We start from the raw sequence: 15741 nt of genomic DNA, 5'->3' as shown, positions 1-15741 counted from the left end.
CAATCTCACATTTTATTTGAATTTGTGATAATGTGTGGCGTTTGCAGCTTACAACTAAATATCGAACAATCTAAACAATACTATATATCGAACATTCTCACATTTTATTTGAATTTGTGGTAATGTGTGGTGTTTGCAACTCACATCTAAATACTTGTGGGCGTAGGGGGCGGGGCACCATACATAATGTGATAAACACATTATACATATGAGACATGGTTTAGATTATGAAGATCTAGCTAGAGCTAGAAATGTAATGTGATTTGAAATCAAAATAAAGTGGATTCAAAAAATCTAGTTCGAGTTCATATAGTACACATAGTTCATATGTAACTCGAGACTAATCATGTGGTGTGCTGTGAAGATAATGCAAAAACGATGGTTTAGCTTGACAATAATGATGATTGTAGATCTTATTAAAACAAAGGAACGAATTCAAATGCTTTGACTTCACAACAATCATTACTATAGATCTTATTCAAATAGAGAAACGAATTCAAATTTAGTTCATATTGAAGCGGTAGTATATACGTTTGGAATGCACTAAAACATTCATTTGAGTAGTAGGTTGCATGCATTATACACGTAGCGAAATATTTTAATTGAACATAACATGAATTCAAAGTTTTGAATGACATTTGTAGGGCGCATTGATTTGGTACAGTACACGTTAGGCTTGTCCGGAAATTTCAACCTGCGCCTTGTTAGCCCGAAATATTTAAGATATATCTTTGTCTCGTTGTGCTCCGACAACTCCCTCCATCTCAACCCGCGCCTTGCTATTCTGAAATTACAACGCGCGCGAAAACTCCCACCTCATGTGAAATCCCGACACGCGAAATGCCTGTGGTACCCCTGAACCGAAAGAACCGCCTCAAATCTGTGGGGGTACTTTCGTAACTTACCCCACATTTCGGACAAGCACGTATCTAAGCCTTGGTTCCCCACTGCCATCCCATCCGCCCACCCATTCGTACACCAAGGCCGCGAAAACCCGTGACGAAACCCCACACCCTGCTCCGTCCGCCACACAGCCGGAGCCTCTTCCCCGACGACGTCGTCCACAGCAACACCTTGACGTCCCTCATGCACCGTACCAGATGAGGATCCGTCGTCGATCTCATCGTCCCGCCGGTTCAGCCACCCCGTCCTCCACCTCCAAGGAGCTGCCCCGATGTTCCCCTCGTCTTTCGCGCCACCTCCATTCCCACACCGCCGTCTTCACGTGCACCACCAAAAGAGCATCATCATCACCATTTCCTCGGATGAAGCTGCAGCCTAATCAACGCCACCAAAGAGGTTGTACACTAATCGCCGCATTTTCTTCTTGATTCGATCTCACGGTGCTGCCGGCGCTCGGTCCCAAGCAGACACGGCGCGACTCCATCCACGGCGGCGTCGCCGGCCACTTCCTCCACGACGTCGATCCCTCGGCGGCGACGTCCACATCAGTAGGACCTGTTGCTGCTATAGCTCTCGCTCGCGCTGGTGCTCTGCTCTTGCTCTCGGTCCCCTGCCTGGTCTGCTCTTGCTATTGCTCTTGTTCGCGCTGCTGCTCTAGCTCTTGCTTGTGATGATGCTCCTATTTAGGCCCTGTTTGGTTCAGCTTTTATTGACGGATTCTGCTACCGCGCAGCAGAATCTGAACCAAAGGGCGAACGAAGGAGAATCTGATTCCCGAAATCCGCTGCCAAAATCTGAACCAAAAGCGCAAGCAGCCCAGGACATGCTTTCCAAAATCTGATTCCGCTGCGAGCCCAAATCTGAAAAAGGTGTATCAGCTGGTTTGCCAAATGACATCCATCTTTTTCACATCAGATTTTCCACAACTATTTTTCCATAGTAGATTTTTCACAGCTGTTTTTAGAAATCCACGGCCGAACCAAATAGGGCCTTAGCTACACTTCACTCTGATGCCGCTGGGGTGAAGGAAGAACCAGCCGCAGCGGGGAGGGGGGCTCGCCGGAGAGGTACCCCACTATCTATCTTAGGGTTCAGGATGGGGGCGGTGGTCGCCGGTGGTGGCGGGGCGTTGGCGGGGAGGTGGCGTGGGGATCGCCGGAGAAAAAGCTCGGCACGGGTGGCCTAGACGGATGGCCGGGGCGGCGGCGGACCGGCGGTGGGGAGTGTTTTCGGGGCGGGCGGGGCGGCGCACCGCTGGCCGCGGGCGGCGGAGGGCTGCTGTTTGGTCGGCTCAGGGGGGTGGAGGTTGAAGATGAACCGCAGGCCCTTGATTTCGTATCCAATGGCTGCGAAATCGACTGACTAGAGATGAAAAAGTCAGTCGACCGACGTGTAGCCTCACCTTGCTAGTGCGTTTATTTTCGACAGCAAAATTCAGTTTCGACAACAAAATTTAGTTTCGGCAGTTAAGTTCAGTTTCGAGAGTTAAGTTCGGTTTTGACAGTTAAATTCAATTTCGAGAGTTAAGTTCAGATATGAGCGGCTGATGTGTTTTACATCTAGCACTTTGTGGTTATGTATTTTACATCATGTATTGGAGATGCTATTAGAATTCCACTCAGGTTAACGTTGTTCGTTGTCTTTCTTGTCCTACTTCAGCCTCGGCGTCGTACATCTCACCGGAGCTGCTCCAACAACAAAACCCTCCATCACAGCGGAGCAGTACCTCGGGCTCCATCTCCAGACGCCTATGATCTTCTTGCCCTCCTCCGACAACCAAGTCAGCCGGAGCATCCTCACCGCCAAAGAGGTTGTACACTTGTTGCTTCTCTTTTTTACTCCAAATGTTATATATATTGTCCACTGAGCACACGGATTTGTTCCTTTAGTGTCTCCTTGAAACAAAAAAACGTAGGAATTTTAATTTTCACTTGTCCTTGTTTTCAAATACCTATTCATGAAGCATAAGACTAAGAGATAGTAGCATAATAGCATTATAACCGTACATTTTCTTGTGGTTTGACTTAATCTCACCATGCTTCTTTGCATTATGTGATCTTCCAATTGTTGTGAATCAATCAACCAGATTGGCAGAAATCCTGTGTTTTTAAATTCTCTGTTTTGCACGTGCATTCCTATCCTATTCCTGTCTATTTCCAATTCTGCATTGTTGGAATCCTCCAATTCAAACGAGCCCTTACAGAATTACTTCTCTTACAGATAGTTGTCAAAGAAAACCTTGCGTGGTTTGGCCCGCTCCTACTGCGCCATCGTCCACCCCAGCTCAGCTGCTCCAACGACAGAAGGGTCCAACACAGCAGGGATCCAGCCTCTAGACTGTCTTTCGCCGCCTCAAATCTTCTTCCCCGCCGCTGGCAGCCATGAAAAATGCACTACCATCATCAACCGAGCAGATGACCTTGAGGACTACACGGGTGCGCAAGAGAGGTCGCACTCTTTCGTGTCTTCTTACGTTATGCATCACTTAATATTACATGCTACTTTATCGTCCCGTTCACCGATTAGACTCTGAGTCAGCTCCAAACTAATGGTCAAACTTGAGTTTTTAAATGGTTGTGGGGTACATATCGGGGACGCTATCAATAGTATCTATCTACTATCTGGTTAATCTCCGGTGCCTACTATGAGTTTCATGTTGGGTGGGAAACAAACAGTAAAGAAGCCATTATCTGTATTTTTTAACTGAAGCCATTATCTGCCTGCTATTATTGGGTTTGGGTCTATCCACAGGTTGCTACCATCACTCTGGATTTCTGCATGCACTCCTTACATAATCTCACTATGTTTTATTCCTATGCATGACAGTTATTGTAAACAATGGAAATGAACATGTAGACCGAAAGAGACGAGCCTTGTATGGCAATAAAATTTCATGCAGAGGTCGCTCCATGGTAGGCGCAAAGGCAGCCCCCCTCCACGCATTTTGGATTGTAATCGAGAGGAAGATATCTGTTCTGAGGGGGATTCTGAAGGAGAAGACAACTCCTATTTTCCCCCTGAGGTCTTCGCTCTAACTTGGCATGCTGACGTTGGTTATATCATGCATATGGTGTCTTGCATTGCTTACTTTATACATCAAATATGTCATTTGCTTAGTTTAGACATCCTTTGTGCGAATGCCATCTGTTTAGTTTATTCATCATTTATGTGAATTATGCAATGCCATCTTGTTTAGCCAGGCATCATATATGTGAATTTTGCAATGCCATCTTGTTTAGCCAGGCATCATATATGTGAATTTTGCAATGCCATCCTGCTTAGCTAGTCATCTTATATGTAAATTATATCAGGCCATCCTTTTTTTCATTACATATTACATTTGTCAACAATGTTATTACATTCAACTACTCTTCATGTGCATCAGCCATTTGACACGGTGATGGCAAATTCTGGAGTGAAAACAAGGTCTTCAGAGCAGACTATGCTATCTGACGAAGCGCATATCTCGCTGGTTACGGATAGATCCTCAGAGGAGGATTCAGAGATAGATGACCAGTCCTATCCCCCCCCTGAGGTGTATGCTCTAACTTGGCAGGGTTATGTTGCTCATATCGTGCGTATGGTGTCTCGCATTGCTATGTCATTTGATTAGTTTAGACATGCTTTGTGTGAATGCCACCTGTTCAGTGTCTAATTACCATATATGTGAATTATGCATTGCCATCTTGTTGCAAGACATTGTATATGTGAATTATACAATGCTATCTTGTTGCAAAGGCATTATATATGTGAATTATGCAATGCCATGCTGTTTAGCCAATCATCATGTATGTGAATTATATCATGCTATCATTTTTTTGTATTACGTGTTCCATTTGGCGACAACGTTTGTATATTCAACTACTCTTCCTGTGCATCAGCCATTTGAAGCGGTGATGGAAGTATCTGGAGTGAAAACAAGGTATTCAGAGCAGACAATGCTACCTGCTGAAGCAGACATCTTGCTGGTTACAGAGAGCTCCTCAGAGGAGGATTCAGAGACTGATGACCAGTCCTATTTTCCCCCTGAGGTCTATGCTCAAACTTGGCAGGGTTATACTACCCATGTCATGCATGTTGTCTTGCATTGCTTAGTTTTTAAATCATATATGGATTGCCATCTACTTACTTGCTTACTATATAAATCATATATTTGAATTATATCATGCCATCATGTTTACATAGTACATACACATCATCTATCTGAATTATGGCATGGCAACCCATTTAATAAAGACATCATATAGTTATATCATCTCATCCTGTTTAGTGTTTATAGTCATCATATTTTGAATTATGGCATTCTATCCGTGAATGTATGCGAATTATGGCATGCCAACCTATTTAATAAACACATTATATAGTTATATCATGTCATCCTGTTTACATAGTCTCATATTTTGAACTATGTCTTTCCATCTTTTTTAGTTAGCCATCATAATGTGAAATTGTGTCATGCTATCCTGTTTAGTTAGCCATCATATATGTGAAATTGTGTCATGCTACCCTGTTTGGTTAGACAAATAAATATGAATTATTTCATGCCCTCTTTTATTCCCCACTATCCATTGCACTTGTCTATCATACAATGTCTATACTTTCAATTACTTTTCTTTATTATCAGCCATTTGAATTGGAGAGCCTGATGGCAGTATCTAAGGGAGTAATAACACGGTCTTCAGAAAAGATAATGCAACCAGTTGTTGCAGATAGAACCACGGTTGTACTTGCCCAAGGACCAGATCCACCACACATAACCCAGACTCTCTCAGATTGTACCCCTACCCAGTTGGACAGAGAACCAGCTACACCCCTTCTAACCCCAACCCCGGTAGATAGTAACCCAGTTCCAGTTGACACATCACCGTCTCCACCACAGAGCACCCAAACAAGAGCAGTTAGTAAGGGAACTGCAGTGCCCAAAGCATGAGGACCACCACTCCGAATCCGAACTCAATGCTTAAAGGAGAAGAAGATTTGTTCTCAGGTCAGGTTCTGTAGCTATGGTTCATACTCCTTTGCTCTTGCATGACTGTATTTACTCATACCAACTATTTTCAAATTTGAAGGATGGAATTGAAACACCAATGGCGCAACAGGTATGTTTTAAACCTGTTTCTTTAACTGGTTTGCTGTTGTAACCTGCTCTATGTTGATTTCAGTTTCAATTGAATAAACAGTTATGTTCTCATGTCATGCACATTACAAGTGTTGTTATTGCTCTATAGTTACCCACACTTATATTCTATCTATTCTGCTTTGTCTTGAACAAATATTATTTGAACTGTGTCTCTATCTTGATTTGGCAACAAAAACTAGAATAATATAGACCATAAAGTTACCATGGTACATAGATATATGTTTGTTTCATGCTGTTATCCTATCCACTTTACTACTGAACTCATTTACCAAAATGAGTTTCATATACAACATGGTAAACATGTGATGTGTCTGCTTGTTTCTCTTTTAGAATGCAGACAAAATATTGGAGAACAGTACCACGTTATCCAATGGTAAAGGAAGTAATGCAGATAAGGTTCAAGATAGTGAGACATCCCTGTTGGTCTCCAAGAAAGCTGATAAAAACTATCTTGACGATAGTGAGGGAACCCAAAAGTCCTGTCTTGATGTAGTGTTCGAGTTACTGGCCACTACTACTGGCACAAGCTCTTTGAACTCGCTGCCTGAATTAGTTCATCTTCTTTAGTCTCAACTTCAAGTTGAAAGACATCGATCAGATGTGCTGCGACAGGAAGCTGAAGGACTGAGGAAGTACCTGCAGAATTCAGTTGCATATTTTCTGGTGCAACAGCAAGCGCTAGAGGATTTAAGGGCCAAACAAGAGAAAGTTAATATGCTTGCTAAGCATCTTTCCAGCATTATGGGTACCCAGGATATTGTTTCCTGAGATCTTCTAAAGTGGTTTCAGTTCTGGATTTGTTTTGCTGCGGCGTTTATTTGCGCTGGTCGCCAACTTTGACAACCAGTGTATATGATATGCTGCTTTGTTCCCTATATTGGCGCTGGTGGCGAACTTTGATGCCTAGTGGATGTAATATGTGTAATAGCCATGCTAGCCTAGCGTTAGTTGCTTGCTTATTTATTTCCTTGTTGTCTTGTTTATTTGTTTGCTTGTAGTCATTGCAGTTCTTTTTCCGCGATTAGCTAGTGGCTGCAATAACCTATTTTTTAAATCTAGGCCACATTAACCATGGGCTAATATTTACTGTAGTGACACTGAGCCTCCTACTGACCGTAGAAACAGTGGGCCTTCTACGGGCCGTAGAAACAATGGGCCTTCTGCGGGCCGTATTATCAATGGGCCTTTTACGGGCCGTATAATCGATTGGCCAAACATGGGCCAAATAGACCGCATTATGGCCGTAAACGGGCTAGAGTTGGAATCGTCCGTTCATGGGCTGACCATAACGGGCCATCGTTAATAGGCCGTATTTTATGACGCTATGAAATCGGCCCAACGTATTAACAGACCACAAACGGGCCGACTGTAACCACGAGCTGAATTTGGCCCACAAGCAGAAAATGACAATAACGGGCCGTTAGTAAACGAATGCTGGAAATGAGCCCAAGAATAAATGTGCTCTGAGAAGGCGGAAAGATAACATGGGCTGGAAACGGACCAACGGAATAACGAGCCGTTACTGGGTATAAAGTGATACACTGTTCATTACGGGCCGTTAATGGGTGTAAAGTGATACACTGTTCATTACGGGCCAGTTTCACCACGGGCCGTTAGTAGGCCAAGAGTTACATAGGGCCTCATATGGGCCGAAAGACGTTATGGGCCATACATGCATAATGATACGTGATACGTCTCCAACGTATCTATAATTTTTGATTGCTCCATGCTATATTATCTACTGTTTTGGGCAATATTGGGCTTTATTTTCCACTTTTATATTACTTTTGGGACTAACCTATTAACCGGAGGCCCAGCCCAGATTTGTTGTTTTATGCCTATTTCAGTGTTTTGAAGAAAAAGAATATCAGACGGAGTCGAAACGGAACGAAATCAACTAGAGAAGTTATTTTTGGAACGAAAGCCACCCGATGGACTTGGACCCCACGTCAAGGAAGGAAGGAGGAGCTCACGAGGGTAGGGGCGCGCCCCCCTGCCTCGTGGGGCCCTCGTGGCTCCCCTGGCGTACTTCTTCCGCCTATATTACTCCACTTACCCTAAAACTTCCAGAAGAGAGATTAGATCGGGAGTTCCGCCGCCAGAAGCCTCCATAGCCACCAAAAACCAATCTAGACAAGTTCTGGCACCCTGCTGGAGGGGGCAATCCTTCTCCGGTGGCCATCTTCATCATCCCGGTGTTCTCCATGACAAGGAGGGAGTAGTTCTCCTCCGGGGCTGAGGGTGTGTACTAGTAGCTATGTGTTTGATCTCTCTCTCTCTCTCGTGTTCTTGAGGTGATACGATCTTGATGTATCACGAGCTTTGCTATTATATTTGGATCCTATGTTTCTCCTCCCCCTCTTCTCTCTTGTAATGAATTGAGTTTCCCCTTTGAAGTAATCTTATCGGATTGAGTCTTTAAAGATTTGAGAACACTTGATGTATGTCTTGCCGTGGATATCTATGGTGACAATGGGATATCACGTGATTCACATGATGTATGTCTTGGTGATCAACTTGCGGGTTTCGTGACATTGGGAACCTATGCATAGGGGTTGGCACACGTTTTCGTCGTGATTCTCCGGTAGAACTTTGGGGCACTCTTTGAGGTCCTTTGTGTTGGTTCAATAGATGAATCTAAGATTGTGTGATGCATATCGTATAATCATACCCACGGATACTTGAGGTGACATTGGAGTATCTAGGTGACATTAGGGTTTTGGTTGATTTGTGTCTTAAGGGTGTTATTCTAGTACGAACTCTAGGGCTGTTTGTGACACTTACAGGAATAGCCCAACGGATTGATTGGAAAGAATAACTTTGAGGTGGTTTCGTACCCTACCATAATCTCTTCGTTTGTTCTCCACTATTAGTGACTTTGGAGTGACTCTTTGTTGCATGTTGAGGGATAGTTTTATGATCCAATTATGTTAGTATTGTTGAGAGGACTTACAATAGTGAAAGTATGAACCCTAGGCCTTGTTTACTATCATTGCAATACCGTTTGTGCTCACTTTTATCATTAGTTACCTTGCTGTTTTTATATTTTCAGATTACAAAAACCTTTATCTACCATCCATATACCACTTGTATCACCATCTCTTCGCCGAACTAGTGCACCTATACAATTTACCATTGTATTGGGTGTGTTGGGGACACAAGAGACTCTTTGTTATTTGGTTGCAGGGTTGCTTGAGAGAGACCATCTTCATCCTACGCCTCCTACGGATTGATAAACCTTAGGTCATCCACTTGAGGGAAATTTGCTACTGTCCTACAAACCTCTGCACTTGGAGGCCCAACAACGTCTACAAGAAGAAGGTTGTGTAGTAGACATCAAGCTCTTTTCTGGCGCCGTTGCCGGGGAGGTGAGTGCTTGAAGGTATATCTTTAGATCTTGCAATCGAGTCTTTTAGTTTCTTGTTTTATCACTAGTTTAGTTTATAAAAGAAAACTATAAAAATGGAATTGAGTTTGTCTCATACGCTTCACTTTTTTAATATCTTTTATGAGTATGATGGAAAGGATAATTGTGCTCAAGTTGCTAGAAGAAGAAATCTATAAAATGTTTGGCACTAAATATTTGAATGATGAGCATGATTGCAATGTTGTTAGTACGAATTCTTTGAATATCCATGATGCTAATGATGATTGCACTAGTTATGATGAAAATGCCTCCTATAAACATGTCAATTTTTGTGGAGTAGACTGGGTTTGCAAGTACACACCAAATAGGGAAGATAGTATTGCAAGAGGCATAACTACTTAGAAACCAAATTGTTGCAAGAAGAGCTAGATGAATGTGCTCAAAATTTAAGATATCTTACCCATACTTGCGAACTTTGCAATGAACATGGTCATTTAAATATCAAATGCAAATTGTTTCATGACCATATCGTGTCCAAAAATTGTGATGAATTGATTTCCCTTTCACATCATAATGAACTTAGTTTGCTCTTGGGTTATGAAGAAATGAAACGTATAACTGAGGGTATTCCAAGATTTAATCTCGATAAACTTCTTGGTTTTGATCTAGAGAAGATTTATATGTATTGTATGGTGAATTGCATTGAAAATCCTTATATTGCCAATTACATAAAGAAAGGAAAACAAATAGGAGATGAATAGAATACTAATGAAAGGGAAGAGACTTCCCAATATCCTCCTATTATTTCTTATGATGAATCGGGTAAGGAGGAGGAGCCTTCTATTCAACCAATCTCATTAATAAGGAGCTCGAAAACGAGGATTGAACCCACACATGATGTGGTGAAGAAGAAGAAAAGAAAAAGGAAGAGAGGTAAAAAGATGTCTCTCCCAAATAATGCTACCCCTATTACTATTGTGCCTCATGAAAATATAATTATGGAAGGTAATGATACTTCTTATGATCTTGAAAATCTTGTTGGCACTTGCTTGGAAGAATATGATAATTGCTATACTATTGGTGCTATCCACACTATTAATGATGAGAGTGATTATGCCTATAATATGAAAAGGCCCAATCTTGGGGATGCTATGTTTGATGAACATGATGTTCTTGAGAATATATTTGGTGCAATTAATGTTTGTCCCAAGCTTGTGGAAGCTATGATTAATGAAGATGATATTTTTAGTCTCCCAAGTTTTGATATGCAAGTTTATAATGATGATAGCATGCCTCCTACTCATGATGATTATTGTGATGATACTTATGCTATAAAAGTAGTGATTATATTTATAAAACTTGTCATGGTTATGATTACCCCTTCTCTGAACATTACTCTTTTAATGTGGAAACAATTTATAGTATTCAAGTTTCCTATGATACTCCCACTATTTCGAATAAGAAGAATCTTGCTTGTGTGGAGAGTAGTAAATTTTCTATGCTTGTAGATCATGAAAAGAATGCTTTAGGTGCTGGTTATATTGTTGAATTCATTCATGATTCTACTGAAAATTATTATGAGGGAGGAATATATTCTTGTAGGAGTTGCAATAATATCAAGTTTCCTCTCTATGTGCTTAAAGTTTTGAAGTTATGCTTGTTTAACCTTCCTATGCAAGTTGATTCTTGTTCCCATAAGCTGTTTGCTCAAAAAATCCCTATGCATAGGAAGAGGGTTAGAATTAAATGTGCTAGTTATATTCTTCATGATGCTCTCTTTATGTTTCAATTCTTATCTTTTATGTGAGCATCATTGAAATGATCGTGCCTAGCTAGGGGCGTTAAACGATAGCGCTTGTTGGGAGGCAACCCAACTTTATTTTTGTTCCTTGATTTTTGCTCCTGTTTAGTAATAAATAATTCATCTAGCCTCTATTTAGATGTGGTTTTATTCTTTTAATTAGTGTTTGTGCCAAGTACAAACGTTGGGAAGACTTGGGGAAAGTCTTTGCGATCATGCTGTAAAAAAACAGAAACTTTAGCGCTCACGAGAATTGCTGCCATTTTTATTTGTATAGTGATATTTAGTTAATTATTTTTTGCAGATGATTAATAGATAAATTACTCAGTCCCAGCAATTTATTTGATAATTTTATGAGTTCCAGAAGTACACGTTTGATCTAGATTACTACAGACTGTTCTGTTTTTGACAGATTCTGTTTTTCATGTGTTTTTTACTTATTTTGTTGAATCTATAGCTAGTAAAATAGTTTATAAACCATAGAGAAGTTGGAATACAATAGGTTTGACACCAATATAAATAAATAATGAGTTCACTACAGTACCTTGAAGTGGTGATTTACTTTCTTATACTAACGGAGCTTACGAGTTTTCTACTTTAAGTTTTGTGTTGTGAAGTTTTCAAGTTTTGGGTAAGGATTCGATGGACTATGGAACAAGGAGTGTCAAGAGCCTAAGATTGGGGATGCCCAAGGCACCCCAAGGTAATATTCAAGGATATCCAAGATCCTGAGCTTGGGGATGCCCCGGAAGGGATCCCCTCTTTCGTCTTCGTTCATCGGTAACTTTACTTGGAGCTATATTTATATTCACCACATGATATGTGTTTTGCTTGGAGCGTCAATTTATTTTGTTAGAATTTGCTTTATGTTATTAAGAACAATGTTTTGCATCTTTTATTTCAATAAAAGTGGCATTGATATCCTTTACTATGCCTATGTTATAAGTATACATGTTGCTGTTTGAAAACAGAAAGTTTACCGCTGTTGAAATAATTCCCTAGAAAAGTCAGAATGTGATAAAATGTTGAAACCTTTTGCATATTAAGATCTGATAAATTTACTACAGTGGGAATTTTATTTCATAATTTTTGGAGCTAGGGAAGTATGGATGTTGCTGCATTCTTTATAGACTATCCTGTTTAGGTAGATTGCTGTTATGTTTGCATTGTTTGCATATTTTTGCTTATTTAATGGTTCTATTTGAGGATAGGACTATTAAATATGCAGAGGCATTTAGTATGCAATGTTGAATAATAATTTTAGTGATTTGCTACAGTAGAGTATGATAAGGTTTTGGCAATGGTTTATACTAACTTATCTCACGAGTCCTTGTTGAGTTTTGTGTGGATGAAGCTTTTGAGATTTAGGGAGACCGTGATATGAGAGGAATTAAGGAGACACAAAAGCTCAGGCTTGGGGATGCCCAAGGCACCCCAAGATAATATTTCAAGAAGTCTCAAGCATCTAAGCTTGGGGATGCCCCGGTTGGCATCCCACCTTTCTTCTTCAACAACTATCGATTAGTACCGGTTGATCCTAAGTTTTTGCTTCTTCACATGATGTTTGCTATTCTTAGATGTCATTTTATTTTGCTTTGCTTGCTGTTTCAATAGAATACCAAGATCTGAAATTATTAAATGTTAGAGAGTCTTCACATAATTGCATAATTATTTGACTACTCATTGATCTTCACTTAAATCTTTCGGAGTAGTTTGTCATTTGCTCTAGTGCTTCACTTATATCCTTTTAGAGCATGGTGGTAGTTTTATTTTGAAGAAATAGATGAACTCTCATGCTTCACTTAGATTATTTTGAGAGTCTTAAATAGCATGGTAATTTGCTTAAAATCCTAATATGCTAGGTATTCAAGAATAATAAAATTCTCTTATGAGTGTGTTGAATACTATGAGAAGTTTGATACTTGATAATTGTTTTGAGATATGGAGATGGTGATATTAGAGTCATGCTAGCTGACTAGATGTGAATTTGAGAGATACTTGTGTTGAAGTTTGTGATTCCCATAGCATGCACGTAGGGTGAACCGTTATGTGATGAAGTCAGAGCATGATTTATTTTTTTGATTGCCTTCCTTATGAGTGGCGGTCGGGGACGAGTGATGGTCTTTCCTACCAATCTATCCCCCTGGGAGCATGCACGTAGTACTTTGTTTCGATAACTAATAGATTTTTGCAATAAGTATGTGAGTTCTTTATGACTAATGTTGGGTCCATGGATTATACTCACTCTCACCCATCCACCTTTGCTAGCCTCTCTAGTACCGCGCAACTTTCGCCGGTACCATAAACCCACCATATACCTTCCTCAAAATAGCCACCATACCTACCTATTATGGCATTTCCATAGCCATTCCGAGATATATTGCCATGCAGCTTTCCACCGTTCCGTTTATTATGACACGCTTCATCATTGTCATATTGCTTAGCATGATCATGTAGTTGACATTGTATTTGTGGCAAAGCCACCGTTCATAATTCTTTCATACATGTCACTCATGCATCATTGCACATCCCGGTACACTGCCGGAGGCATTCATATAGAGTCATACCTTGTTCTAAGTATCGAGTTGTAATTCTTGAGTTGTAAGTAAATAGAAGTGTGATGATCATCATTCAATAGAGCATTGTCCCAAAAAAAGGCCAAAAGAAGGAAAGGCCAAAAAAAGAAAGGACAAATAAAAAAATATAAAAAGGGGCAATGCTACTATTCCTTTTTCCAGACTTGTGCTTCAAAGTAGCACCATGTTCTTCATATAGAGAGTCTCTTGAGTTATCACTTCCATACACTAGTGGGAATACTAGTGGGAATTTCATTATAGAACTTGGCTTGTATATTCCAATGGGCTTCCTCAAATGCCCTAGGTCTTCATGAGCAAGCAAGTTGGATGCACACCCACTTAGTTTCAGTTTGAGCTTTCATATACTTATAGCTCTAGTGCATCCGTTGCATGGCAATCCCTACTCACTCACATTGATATCTATTGATGGGCATCTCCATAGCCCGTTGATACGCCTAGTTGATGTGAGACTATCTTCTCCCTTTTTGTCTTCTCCACAACCACCATTCTATTCCACCTATAGTGCTATATCCATGGCTCACGCTCATGTATTGCGTGAAGATTGAAAAATTTGAGAACATCAAAGTATGAAACAATTGCTTGGCTTGTCAGGTTGTGCATGATTTAAATACTTTGTGTGGTGAAGATAGAGCATAGCCAGACTATATGATTTTGTAGGGATAACTTTCTTTGGCCATGTTATTTTGAAGAGACATAATTGCTTAGTTAGTATGCTTGAAGGTATGCTTGAAGTATTATTATTTTGATGTCAATATGAACTTTTGTCTTGAATCTTTCGGATCTGAATATTCATATCACAAGTAAGAATAATTACATTGAAATTATGCCAACTAACATTCCACATCAAAAATTCTGTTTTTATCATTTACCTACTCGAGGACAAGCAGGAATTAAGCTTGGGGATGCTGATATGTATCCAACGTATCTATAATTTTTGATTGCTCCATGCTATATTATCTACTGTTTTGGGCAATATTGGGCTTTATTTTCCACTTTTATATTACTTTTGGGACTAACCTATTAACCGGAGGCCCAGCCCAGATTTGCTGTTTTATGCCTATTTCAGTGTTTTGAAGAAAAGGAATATCAGACGGAGTCGAAACGGAACGAAATCAACTAGAGAAGTTATTTTTGGAACGAAAGGCACCCGATGGACTTGGACCCCACGTCAAGGAAGGAAGGAGGAGCTCACGAGGGTAGGGGGCGCACCCCCTGCCTCGTGGGGCCCTTGTGGCTCCCCTGACGTACTTCTTCCGCCTATATAACTCCACGTACCCTAAAACTTCCAGAAGAGAGATTAGATCAGGAGTTCCACCGCCAGAAGCCTCTGTAGCCACCAAAACCTATCTAGACCCGTTCTGGCACCCTACCGGAGGGGGCAATCCTTCTCCGATGGCCATCTTCATCATCCCGGTGTTCTCCATGACGAGGAGGGAGTAGTTCTCCTCCGGGGCTGAGGGTATGTACCAGTAGCTATGTGTTTGATCTCTCTCTCTCTCTCTTGTGTTCTTGAGGTGATACAATCTTGATGTATCGCGAGCTTTGCTATTATAGTTGGATCCTATGTTTCTCCTCCCCCTCTTCTCTCTTGTAATGAATTGAGTTTCCCCTTTGAAGTAATCTTATCGGATTGAGTCTTTAAAGATTTGAGAACACTTGGTGTATGTCTTGCCGTGGATATCTGTGGTGACAATGGGATATCACGTGATTCACTTGATGTATGTCTTGGTGATCAACTTGGGGGTTTCATGACATTGGGAACCTATGCATAGGGGTTGGCACACGTTTTCGTCGTGATTCTCCGGTAGATCTTTGGGGCACTCTTTGAGGTCCTTTGTGTTGGTTCAATAGATGAATCTGAGATTGTGTGATGCATATCGTATAATCATACCCACAGATACTTGAGGTGACATTGGAGTATCTAGGTGACATT

Source organism: Triticum urartu, chromosome 2, assembly GCF_003073215.2.
Source record: "Triticum urartu cultivar G1812 chromosome 2, Tu2.1, whole genome shotgun sequence".
NCBI lineage: Eukaryota > Viridiplantae > Streptophyta > Magnoliopsida > Poales > Poaceae > Triticum > Triticum urartu.
Note: the sequence above shows the minus strand (reverse complement) of the source record.